The following is a 15,060-nucleotide window of genomic DNA, read 5'->3' on the forward strand; positions in this document are numbered from 1 at the left end:
CTCATCCCCGCACACTGAAACACATCCCCACACCCTGAAACACATTCCCCATGCACTGAAACCCCTTCCCCACACATTGAAACACCTTCCCCACACACTGAAATACCTTCCCCACACACTGAAATACCTTCCCCACACACTGAAACACCTTCCGCACACACTGAAACCCCTTCCCCACACAATGAAACACCTTCCCCACACACAGAATGCCCTTCCCCACACACTGATACTCCTTCCGCCCACAATGAAACACCTTCCCCAAACACTGAAACCCCTTCCCCACACAATGATACACATCCCCACACACTGAAACCCCTTCCCCACACACAGAAACCCATTCCCCACACACTGAAACACCTTCCCCACACACAGAATCCCCTTCCCCACACACTGATACTCCTTCCGCCCACAATGGAACACCTTCCCCAAACACTGAAACCCCTTCCCCACACAATGAAAAACCTTCGCACACACTGAAATCCCTTCCCCACACACAGAAACCCATCCCCACACACTGAAACACCTGCCCCACACACTGAAACCCTTCCCCACACACTGAAACACACAGCCACACATTGAAACACATCCCCACACACTGAAACACCTTCCCCACACAATGAAATCCCTTCCCCACACACTGATACTCCTTCCGCCCACAATGAAACACCTTCCCCACACTCTGAAATCCCTTCCCCACACAATGATACACATCGCCACACACTGAAACCCCTTCCCCACACACTGAATCCCCTTCCCCACACACAGAATCCCCATCCTCACACACTGAAACACCTTCCCCACACAATGAAATCCCTTCCCCACACACTGATACGCCTTCCGCCCACAATGAAACACCTTCCCCACACTCTGAAATCCCTTCCCCACACTATGATACACATCGCCACACACTGAAACACCTTCCCCAAAAAATGAAACCCCTTCTGCATACCGTGAAACACTTCCCCACACACTGAAACCCCATCCCCACACACTGAAACACATCCCTACAAACAGAAACCCCTTCCCCACACACTGAAACCCCTTCCGCACACACTGAAACACCATCCCCACACACTGAAACCCCATCCCCACACACTGAAACACATCCCCACACACTGAAACACCTTCAACATACACTGAAACCCCTTCCGCACGCACTAAAACCCATCCCCACACAATGAAACCAATCCCCACACACTGAAACACCTTCCCCACACACTGAAACACCTTCCCCACACACTGAAACACATCCCGACACACTGAAACACATCCCCACACACTGAAACACCTTCCCCACACACTGAAACCCCTTCCCCAAACACTGAAAGTCCTTCCCCACACAATGAATCACCTTCCCCACACACTGGAATACCTTCCCCACACACTGAAACACCTTCTCCACACACTGAAAACCCTTCCCAACACACTGAAACAACTTCCCCACACACTGAAACCACGTCCCCACACACTGTAACCCTTCCCCACACACTGAAACACTTCCCCACACACTGAAACCCCTTCCCCACAAACTGAAACCCCTTCCCCACACAATGAAACCCCTTCCTCACTCACTGAAAAACCTTCCCCACACACTGAAATCCCTTCCCCACACACAGAAACCCATCCCCACACACTGAAACACCTTCCTCACACACTGAAACGCTTACCCACACACTGAACCACATAGCTACACATTGAAACACATTCCCATACACTGATACACCTTCCCCACACACTGAAACCCCTTCCGCACACACTCAAACACCATCCCCACACACTGAAAAACCTTCCCCACAAACTGAAATGCCCTCCCCACACACTGAAACCCTTCCCCACACTCTGAAACCCCTTCCCCACACCCTGAAACACATTCCTCATGCACTGAAACCCCTTCCCCACACACTGAAACACCTTCCCCACACACTGAAACAGCTTCACCTCACACTGAAATACCTTCCCCACACACTGAAACACCTTCCGCACACAATGAAACCCCTTCCCCACACACTGCAACACCTTCCTCACACAATGAAACACCTTCCCCACACACAGAATCCCCTTCCCCACACACTGATACTCCTTCCGCCCACAATGAAACACCTTCCCCAAACACTGAAACCCCTTCCCCACACAATGATGCACATCCCCACACACTGAAACCCCTTCCCCACACACAGAAACCCATTCCCCACAAACTGAAACACCTTCCCCACACACAGAATCCCCTTCCCCACACACTGATACTCCTTCTGCCCACAATGGAACACCTTCCCCAAACACTGAAACCCCTTCCCCACACACTGAAACACCTTACGCACACACTGAAATCCCTTCCCCACACACAGAAACCCATCCCCACACACTGAAACACCTGCCCCACACACTGAAACCCTTCCCCACACACTGAAACACACAGCCACACATTGAAACACATCCCCACACACTGAAACACCTTCCCCACAGAATGAAATCCCTTCCCCACACACTGATACTCCTTCCGCCCACAATGAAACACCTTCCCCACACTCTGAAATCCCTTCCCCACACAAAGATACACATCGCCACACACTGAAACCCCTTCCCCACACACTGAAACCCCTTCCCCACACACTGAATCCCCTTCCCCACACACAGAGTCCCCATCCCCACACACTGAAACACCTTCCCCACACAATGAAACCCCTACCCCACACACTGATACTCCTTCCGCCCACAATGAAACACCTTCCCCACACTCTGAAATCCCTTCCCCACACACTGAAACCCCATCCCCACACACTGAAACACATCCCTACAAACAGAAACCCCTTCCCCACACACTGAAACCCCTTCCGCACACACTGAAACACCATCCCCACACACTGAAACCCCATCCCCACACACTGAAACACATCCCCACACACTGAAACACCTTCCACATACACTGAAACCCCTTCCGCACGCACTAGAACCCATCCCCACACAATGAAACCAATCCCCACACACTGAAACACCTTCCCCACACACTGAAACACATTCCCCACACACTGAAACACATCCCGACACACTGAAACACATCCCCACACACTGAAACACCTTCCCCACACACTGAAACCCCTTCCCCACACACTGAAAGTCCTTCCCCACACAATGAATCACCTTACCCACACACTGGAATACCTTCCCCACACACTGAAACACCTTCTCTACACACTGAAAACCCTTCCCCACACACTGAAACAACTTCCCCACACACTGAAACCACGTCCCCACACACTGTAACCCTTCCCCACACACTGAAACACATCCCCACACACTGAAACCCCTTCCCCACACAATGAAACCCCTTCCTCACTCACTGAAAAACCTTCCCCACACACTGAAATCCCTTCCCCACACACAGAAACCCATCCCCACACACTGAAACACCTTCCCCACACACTGAAACGCTTACCCACACACTGAACCACATAGCCACACATTGAAACACATTCCCATACACTGATACACCTTCCCCACACACTGAAACCCCTTCCCCACACACTCAAACACCTTCCCCACAGACTGAAAAACCTTCCCCACAAACTGAAATGCCCTCCCCACACACTGAAACCCTTCCCCACACTCTGAAACCCCTTCCCACACACTGAAACCCCTTCCACACACACTGAAACCCCTTCCCCACAAATTGAAACCCCTTCCCCACGCACTGAAACACCTTCCCCACACACTGAAAGCCCTTCCGCACAGACTGAAACCCATCCCCACACACTGAAACCCCATCGCACACACTGAAACCCCTTCCCCACACACTGAAACCCCATCGCAGCACACTGTAACACATCCCCACACGCTGAAATACCTTCCCCACACACTGAAACCACTTCCGCACGCACTGAAACCCATCCCCACACACTGAAATCCATCCCCACACACTGAAACACCTTCCCCACACACTGTAACCGTTCCCCACACACTGAAACTCATCCCCGCACACTGAAACACATCCCCACACCCTGAAACACATTCCCCATGCACTGAAACCCCTTCCCCACACACTGAAACACCTTCCCCACACACTGAAACAGCTTCACCTCACACTGAAATACCTTCCCCACACACTGAAACACTTTCCGCACACACTGAAACCCCTTCCCCACACACTGCAACACCTTCCTCACACAATGAAACACCTTCCCCACACACAGAATCCCCTTCCCCACACACTGATACTCCTTCCGCCCACAATGAAACACCTTCCCCAAACACTGAAACCCCTTCCCCACACAATGATACACATCCCCACACACTGAAACCCCTTCCCCACACACAGAAACCCATTCCCCACACACTGAAACACCTTCCCCACACACAGAATCCCCTTCCCCACACACTGATACTCCTTCCGCCCACAATGGAACACCTTCCCCAAACACTGAAACCCCTTCCCCACACAATGAAAAACCTTCGCACACACTGAAATCCCTTCCCCACACACAGAAACCCATCCCCACACACTGAAACACCTGCCCCACACACTGAAACCCTTCCCCACACACTGAAACACACAGCCACACATTGAAACACATCCCCACACACTGAAACACCTTCCCCACACAATGAAATCCCTTCCCCACACACTGATACTCCTTCCGCCCACAATGAAACACCTTCCCCACACTCTGAAATCCCTTCCCCACACAATGATACACATCGCCACACACTGAAACCCCTTCCCCACACACTGAATCCCCTTCCCCACACACAGAATCCCCATCCCCACACACTGAAACACCTTCCCCACACAACGAAACCCCTTCCCCACACAATGAAACCCCTTCCCCACACACTGATACTCCTTCCGCCCACAATGAAACACCTTCCCCACACTCTGAAATCCCTTCCCCACACAATGATACACATCGCCACACACTGAAACACCTTCCCCAAAAAATGAAACCCCTTCCGCATACCGTGAAACACTTCCCCACACACTGAAACCCCATCCCCACACACTGAAACACATCCCTACAAACAGAAACCCCTTCCCCAAAAACTGAAACCCCTTCCGCACACACTGAAACACCATCCCCACACACTGAAACCCCATCCCCACACACTGAAACCCCTTCCGCACACACTGAAACCCCTTCCCCACACACTGAAACCCCGTCCCTATACACTGAAACCCTTCCCCACACACTGAAACACTTCGCCACACACTGAAACCCCTTCCCCAAACACTGAAACACCTTCCCCACACACTGAAACACCTTCCGCACACACTGAAACCCCTTCCGCAAACACTGAAACACCTTCCCAACACATTGAAACCCCTTCAACACATACTGAAACCTCTTCCTCACAAACTGAAACCCCTTCCGCACACACTGAAACACCTTCCCCACACACTGAAACCACTTCCCCACACACTGAAACCCATTCCGCACACAGTGAAACCCTTCCCCACTCACTGAAACACATCCCCACACACTGAAATCCCTTACCCACACAATGATACACATCCCCACACACTGAAACCCCTTCCCAACACACTGAATCCCCTTCCCCACACACTGAAACACATCCTCACACACTGAAACACCTTCCCCACGCACTGAAACACCTTCCCACACACGGTAAGACCTCCCCAACACACTGAAACACCTTCGCCATACACTGAAATCCCTTCCCCACACACTGAAATACCTTCCCCACACACTGAATCCCCTTCCCCACACACTGAAACACATCCTCACACACTGAAACACCTTCCCCACACACTGAAACACCTTCCCACAAACGGTAAGACCTCCCCAACACACTGAAACACCTTCGCCATACACTGAAATCCCTTCCCCACACACTGAAATACCTTCCCCACACACTGAAACACCTTCCCCACACTCTGAAACACCTTCCCCACACACTGAAATCCCTTCCACACACACTGTAACACATTCCCCACACACTGAAACCCTTCCCCACACACTGAAACTCCTTCCCCACACACTGAAAACCCTTCCCCACACACTGAAACACATCCCTGCAAACAGAAACCCCTTCCCCACACACTGAAACCCCTTCTGCACACACTGAAACACCATCCACACACTGAAACCTCATCCCCACTCACTGAAACCCCTTCCGCACACACTGAAACACCTTCCCCACACACTGACACCCCTTCCCCACACTCTGAAACCCCTTCCCCACAAAGTGAAACCCCTTCCTCACACACTGAAACACCTTCCCCACAAACTGAATAACATTCCCCACACACTGAAATCTCTTCCCCACACACTGAAACCCCTTCTGCACACAGTTAAACCCTTCCACACACACTGAAACCCCTTCCCCAAACACTGAAACCTCTTCCCCACACACTGAAAAACATCCCCACACACTGAAACTCCTCCCCCCCACACTGAAAGCCCTTCCCCCCACTCCGAAACAGTTCCCCACTCTCTCAAACCCCTTCCCCAGAAACTGAAACACCTTCCCCACACACTGAAACCCATCCGCACACTCTGAAACCCCTTCCCCACACACTAAAACACCTTCCCCACACAGTGAAACCCCTTCCCCACACACTGAATCTCCTTCCCCACACACTGAAACCCCTTCCCACACACTGAAACCCATCCCCACACACTGAAACCCCTTCCCCACACACTGAAACCCCTTCCCCACACACTGAAACCCCTTCCCCACACACTGAAACACATCCCCACACACTGAAACACCTTCCCCACTCACTGAAACCCCTTCCGCACACACTGAAACCCATCCCCACACACTGAAACACTATCCCCACACACTGAAACCTATCCCCACGCACTGAAACACCTTCCCCACTCACTGTAACCCTTCCCCACACACTGAAACACTTCCCCACACACTGAAACCCCTTCCCCACAAACTGAAACTCCTTCCCCACACAATGAAACCCCTTCCTCACTCACTGAAAAACCTTCCCCACACACTGAAATCCCTTCCCCACACACAGAAATCCATCCCCACACACTGAAACACCTTCCCCACACAATGAAACGCTTATCCACACACTGAACCACATAGCCACACATTGAAACACATTCCCATACACTGATACACCTTCCCCACACACTGAAACCCCTTCCCCACACACTCAAACACCTTCCCCACTCACTGAAAAACCTTCCCCACAAACTGAAATGCCCTCCCCACACACTGAAACCCTTCCCCACACTCTGAAACCCCTTCCCCACACACTGAAACCCCTTCCACACACACTGAAACCCCTTCCCCACAAATTGAAACCCCTTCCCCACGCACTGAAATACCTTCCCCACACACTGAAAGCCCTTCCGCACAGACTGAAACCCATCCCCACACACTGAAACCCCATCGCACACACTGAAACCCCTTCCCCACACACTGAAACCCCTTCGCAGCACACTGAAACACATCCCCACACGCTGAAACACCTTCCCCACACACTGAAACCCCTTCCGCACGCACTGAAACCCATCCCCACACACTGAAACCCATCCCCCCACACTGAAACACCTTCCCCACACACTGAAAGCGTTCCCCACACACTGAAACTCATCCCCGCACACTGAAACACATCCCCACACCCTGAAACACATTCCCCATGCACTGAAACCCCTTCCCCACACACTGAAACACCTTCCCCACACACTGAAACAGCTTCACCACACACTGAAATACCTTCCCCACACACTGAAACACCTTCCGTACACACTGAAACCCCTTCCCCACACACTGCAACACCTTCCTCACACAATGAAACACCTTCCCCGCACACAGAATCCCCTTCCCCACACACTGATACTCCTTCCGCCCACAATGAAACACCTTCGCCAAACACTGAAACCCCTTCCCCACACAATGATACACATCCCCACACACTGAAACCCCTTCCCCACACACAGAAACCCATTCCCCACACACTGAAACACCTTCCCCACACACAGAATCCTCTTCCCCACACACTGATACTCCGTCCGCCCACAATGGAACACCTTCCCCAAACACTGAAACCCCTTCCCCACACAATGAAAAACCTTCGCACACACTGAAATCCCTTCCCCACACACAGAAACCCATCCCCACACACTGAAACACCTTCCCCACACACTGAAACCCTTCCCCACACACTGACACACATAGCCACACATTGAAACACATCCCCACACACTGAAACACCTTCCCCACACAATGAACTCCCTTCCCCACACACTGATACTCCTTCCGCCCACAATGAAACAACTTCCCCACACTCTGAAATCCCTTCCCCACACAATGATACACATCGCCACACACTGAAACCCCTTCCCCACACACTGAATCCCATCCCCACACACTGAATCCCATTCCCCACACACTGAATCCCCATACCCACACACTGAAACACCTTCCCCACACAATGAAACCCCTTCCCCACACACTGATACTCCTTCCGCCCACAATGAAACACCTTCCCCACACTCTGAAATCCCTTCCCCACACAATGAAACGCATCGCCACACACTGAAACACCTTCCCCACACACTGAAACACATCCCTACAAACAGAAACCCCGTCCCCACACACAGAAACCCCTTCCGCACACACTGAAACACCATCCCACACACTGAAACCCCATCCCCACGCAGTAAAAACCCTTCCCCACACACTGAAACCCCGTCCCCACACACTGTAACCATTCCCCACACAATGAAACACTTCGCCACACACTGAAACCCCTTCCCCACAAACTGAAACCCCTTCCCCACTCCCTGAAACCCCTTCCCCACACAATGAAACCCTTCCCCACAGACTGAAACCCCTTCCACACACACTGAAACCCCTTCCCCACAAACTGAAAACCTTCCCCACACACTGAAACCCTTCCCCACACACTGATACCCCTTCACCACATACTGAAACCCCTTCCTCACACACTGAAACGCCATATTTACACAGTTAAACAATTCCCCACACACTGAATCCCCTTCCCCACACACTGAAACCTCTTCCCTACACACTGAATCCCCTTCCGCACACAATCAAACACCTTCCCCACACAATGAAACACCTTCCCCACACACAGGATCCCCTTCCCCACACACTGATAGTCCTTCCGCACACCATGAAACACCTTCCCCACACACTGAAACACTTTCCGCACACACTGAAACCCCTTGCGCAAACACTGAAACACCTTCCCAACACACTGAAACCCCTTCAACACATACTGAAACCTCTTCCTCACAAACTGAAACCCCTTCCGCACACACTGAAACACCTTCCCCACACACTGAAACCACTTCCCCACACACTGAAACACATTCCGCACACAGTGAAACCCTTCCCCACTCACTGAAACGCATCCCCACACACTGAAATCCCTTCCCCACACAATGATGCACATCCCCAGACACTGAAACCCATTCCCCACACACTGAATCCCCTTCCCCACACACTGAAACACATCCTCACACACTGAAACACCTTCCCCATAAAATGAAACCCCTTCCGCATACCGTGAAACACTTCCCCACACACTGAAACCCCTTCCCCACACACTGAAACACATCCCTACAAACAGAAACCCCTTCCCCACACACTGAAACCCCTCCTGCACACACTGAAACACCATCCCCACACACTGAAACCCCATCCCCACTCACTGAAACCCCTTCCGCACACACTGAAACACCTTCCCCACACACTGACACCGCTTCGCCACACTCTGAAACCCCTTTACCACAAAGTGAAACCCCTTCCTCACACACTGAAACACCTTCCACACAAACTGAAACACATTCCCCACACACTGAAATCTCTTCCCCACACATTGAAACCCCTTCCGCACACAGTTAAAACCCTCCACACACACTGAAACCCCTTCCCCACACACTGAAACCCCTTCCCCACACACTGAAAAACATCCCCACACACTGAAACTCCTTCCCCACACACTGAAACACATCCCCACACACTGAAACACCTTCCCCACATACTGAAACCCCTTCCGCACAAACTGAAACCCATCCCCACACACTGAAACACTTTCCCCACACACTGAAACCTATCCGCACGCACTGAAACACCATCCCCACACACTGAAACCGTTCCCCACACACTCAAACACATCCCCACACACTGAAACACATCCCCACACACTGAAACACCTTCCACACGCACTGAAACCCCTGCCCCAAACACTGATATACCTTCCACAAACTCTGAAACACCTTCCCCACACATTGAAATACATTCCCCACACACTGAAACACCTTACCAACACTCTGAAACCCCTTCCCCACACTTTGAAACCCATCCCCACACACTGAAACACCTTCCCCACACACTGAAACCCTTCCCCACACACTGAAACACATCCCCATACACTTAAACACATCCCCACACACTGAAACACCTTCCCCACGCACGGAAACCCGACCCCCACACACTGAAACACCTTCCACACACTCTGAAACACCTTCCCCACACATTGAAATACCTTCCCCACACACTGGAACCCCTTCCCCACACAATGAAACACCTTCCCCAAACACTGAAACCGTTCCCCACACACTGAAACACATCCCCACACGCTGAAACCCATCCCCACACACTGAAACACATTCCCCACACACAGGAACCCTTCCCCACACACTGAAACTTATCCCCACACACTGAAACCCCTTCCTCACACACTGAACCACCTTCCCCACACACTGAACCACCTTCCCCACACTCAGCAACACCTTCCCCACACACTGAAATATCTTACGCACACACTGAAACACCTTCCCCACCCACTGAAACCCCTTCCGCACACACTGAAACCCATCCCCACACACTGAAACCCATCCCCACACACTGAAACAACTTCCCCACACACTGAAACCCATTCCGCACACACTGAAACCCCGTCCAGACACACTGTGTAACCCTTCCCCACACACTGAAACAATTCCCCACACACTGAAACCCCTTCCCCACAAACTGAAACCCCTTCCCCACACACTGAAACCCCTTCCACACACACTGAAACCTCTTCCCCACAAACTGAAAACCTTCCCCACACACTGAAACCCTTCCCCACACACTGAAACCCCTTCCCCACTCCCTGAAACACCTTTCCCACACTCTGAAACCCATCCCCACACTCTGAAACCCCTTCCCCACACACTAAAACACCTTCCCCACACACTGAAACACCTTCCCCACACACTGAAACACCTTCCCCACACACTGAAACTCCGTCCCCACACACTGAAACTACTTCCCACTCACTGAAACCCATCCCCACACACTGAAACCCATCCCCACAGACTGAAACACCTTCCCCACACACTGAAACCCCTTCTCCACACCCTGAAACACATCCCCACTCACTGAAACACCTTCCCCACCCACTGAAACCCCTTCCGCACACACTGAAACCCATCCCCACACACTGAAACCCATCCCCACACACTGAAACTCCTTCCCCACACACTGAAACCGTTCCCTACACATTGAAACACATCCCCACACACTGAAACCCATCCCCATACACTGAAACACCTTCCCCACATACTGAAACCCCTTCCCCACACACTGAAACACATCCCCACACACTGAAACACATACCCACACACTGAATCACCTTACCCACACACTGAAACACTTCCCCACACACTGTAACCCCTTCCCCACAAATGGAAACCCATTCCCCACACACTGAAACCCCTTCCGCACGCACTGAAACCCTTCCCCGCATACTAAATCCTCTTCCCCACACACTGAAATACCTTCCCCACACACCGTAACCCTTCCCCACACTCTGAAACCCCATCCCCACACACTGAAACCCCTTCCCCACACACTGAAACCTATCCCCATGCACTGAAACACCTTACCCACACACTGAAACCGTTCCCCGCACACTCAAACACCTTCCCCACGCACTGAAACCCCTGCCCCACACACTGAAACACCTTCCACAATCTCTGAAACACCTTCCCCACACATTGAAATACATTCCCCACACACTGAAACACCTTACCAACACTCTGAAACCCCTTCCCCACACTTTGAAACCCATCCCCACACACTGAAACATCTTCCCCACACACTGAAACCCTTCCCCACACACTGAAACACATCCCCATACACTTAAACACATCCCCACACACTGAAACACCTTCCCCACGCACTGAAACCCGACCCCACACACTGAAACACCTTCCACAGACTCTGAAACACCTTCCCCACACATTGAAGTACCTTCCCCACACACTGGAACACCTTCCCAACACTCTGAAATCCCTTCCCCACACACTGAAACACCTTCTCCACACACTGAAACAACTAAACCAAACACTGTAACCCCTTCCCCACACACTGAAACACTTCCCCACACACTGAAACCCCTTCCCCACAAACTGAAACCCCTTCCCCACACATTGAAACCCCTTCCCCATACACAGAAACCCTTCCCCACATATTGAAAACCCTTCCATACACACTGAAACCCCTTCCCCACAAACTGAAAACCTTCCCCACACACTGAAACCCTTCCCCACACACTGAAACCCCATCCGCAAACCGTTAAACAATTCCCCACACACTGAAACCCCTTCCCCACACACTGAAACCCCTTCCCTACACACTGAATCCCCTCCCACACACAATGAAACACCTTCCCCACACACTGAATCCCTTTCCCCACAAACTGAAACCACTTCCGCACACAATGAAACACCTTCCCCAAACACTGAAACCCCTTCCCCACACACTGAAACCCCTTCCCCACACACTGAAACAACTTCCGCACACACTGAAACAACTTCCGCAAACACTGAAACACCTTCCCAACATACTGAAACCCCTTCAACACACACTGAAACCCCTTCCTCACACACTGAAACCCCTTCCTCACACACTGAAACCCCTTCCGCACACACTGAAGCACCTTCCCCACACACTGAAACCACTTCCCCACACACTGAAACCCCTTCTGCACACAGTGAAACACTGCCCCACTGCTTGATTCGGGACAGTCAGCACGGTTTTGTGAGGGGTAGGTCTTGCCTCACAAGCCTGATTGAATTCTTTGAGCAGGTGACCAAGCAAGTGGATGAGGGTAAACCAGTGGATGTGGTGTACATGGATTTTAGTAAGGCATTTGATAAGGTCCCCCATGGTAGACTTATGGAGAAAGTCAGGAGGCATGGGATAGTGGGGAATGTGGCCAGTTGGATTAAGAATTGGCTAACTGATAGAAGGCAGAGAGTGGTCTTAGATGGTAAATACTCAGCCTGGAGCCCAGTTACCAGTGGCGTGCCACAGGGATCAGTTCTGGGTCCTCTCCTGTTTGTGATTTTTATTAACGACTTGGATGAGGAAGTCGAAGGGTGGGTCAGTAAATTTGCAGATGATACAAAGGTTGGTGGAGTTGTGGATACCGAGGAGGGCTATTGTCGTCTGCAAAGGGACTTGGATAGGTTGCAGTGCTGGGCTGAAAAGTGGCAGATGGAGTTTAACCCTGAAAAGTGTGAGGTCGTCCATTTTGGAAGGACAAACACGAATGCAAAATACTGGGTTAACGGTAGGGTTCTTGGGCATGTGGAGGAGCAGAGAGACCTTGGGGTCTATGTGCATAGATCGTTGAAAGTTGCAACTCAAGTGGATAGGGCTGTGAAGAAGGCATATGGGGTGTTAGCGTTCATTAGCAGAGGGATTGAATTTAAGAGCCGTGAGGTGATGATGCAGCTGTACAGGACCTTGGTAAGGCCTCATTTGGAGTACTGTGTGCAGTTCTGGTCGCCTCATTTTAGGAAGGATGTGGAAGCCTTGGAGAGGGTGCAGAGGAGATTTACCAGGATGTTGCCTGGAATGGAGAATAAATCTTACGAGGAAAGGCTGAACATTCTAGGCCTCTTCTCATTAGAACGGAGAAGGATGAGGGGTGACATGATAGAGGTTTATAAGATGATCAGGGGAATAGATAGGGTAGACAGTCAGAAACTTTTTCCCCGGGTGGAGCAAAGCGTTACAAGGGGTCATAAATTTAAGGTGAAGGGTGGGAGATATAAGGGGGATGTCAGGGGAAGGTTCTTTACCCAGAGAGTGGTCGGGGCATGGAATGCCTTGCCTGGGGAAGTTGTTGAGTCAGAAACTTTAGGGACTTTCAAACGGCTTTTAGATAGGTATATGGATAAAGGAGAATGATGGGGTATAGATTAAATTGTCCTTGACAGAGGACAAAGGATCGGCACAACATCGTGGGCCGAAGGGCCTGTTCTGTGCTGTATTTTCTATGTTCTATGTTCTATGTCACACACTGAAACCCCTTCCCCACACACTGAAACGCTTCCCCACACACTGAAACTCCTTCCCCACACACTGAAACAGATCCCCACACACTGAAACCCATTCCCCACACACTGAAACACATCCCCACACACTGAAACATCTTCCCCACAAACTGAAACCCCTTCTGCATACCGTGATACCCTTCCCCACACACTGAAACCCCTTCCCCACACACTGAAACACATCCCCACACACAGAAACGCCTTCCCCACACACTGAAACCCCTTCCGCACATACTGAAACACCTTCCCCACACACTGAAACCCCTTCCCCACACACTGAAACCCCTTCTGCAAACACTGAAACCCCTACCGTACACACTGAAACACCTTCCCCACACACTGAAACCCCTTCCCCACACACTGACACCCCTTCCCCACAAACAGAAACCCCTTCCGCACACACTGAAACGCCTTCCCAACAAACTGAAACACCTTCCCCACACACTGAAACCCCTTCCCCACAAACAGAAACCACTTCGGCACACAGTGAAACCCTTCCCCACACACTGAAACCCATTCCCCACACACTGAAACCCCTTCCGCAAACACTGAAAAACATCGCCACACACTGAAACCCATTCCCCCCACACTGAGAGCACTTCCCCCCACACTGAAACACTTCCCCACACTCTGAAACCCCTTCCCCGCACGCTGAAACCCCTTCCCCACACACTGAAACCCATCCCCACACTCTGAAACCCCTTCCCCACACACTGAA

This window comes from Heterodontus francisci, chromosome 26 (assembly GCF_036365525.1).
Source record: "Heterodontus francisci isolate sHetFra1 chromosome 26, sHetFra1.hap1, whole genome shotgun sequence".
Lineage (NCBI taxonomy): Eukaryota > Metazoa > Chordata > Chondrichthyes > Heterodontiformes > Heterodontidae > Heterodontus > Heterodontus francisci.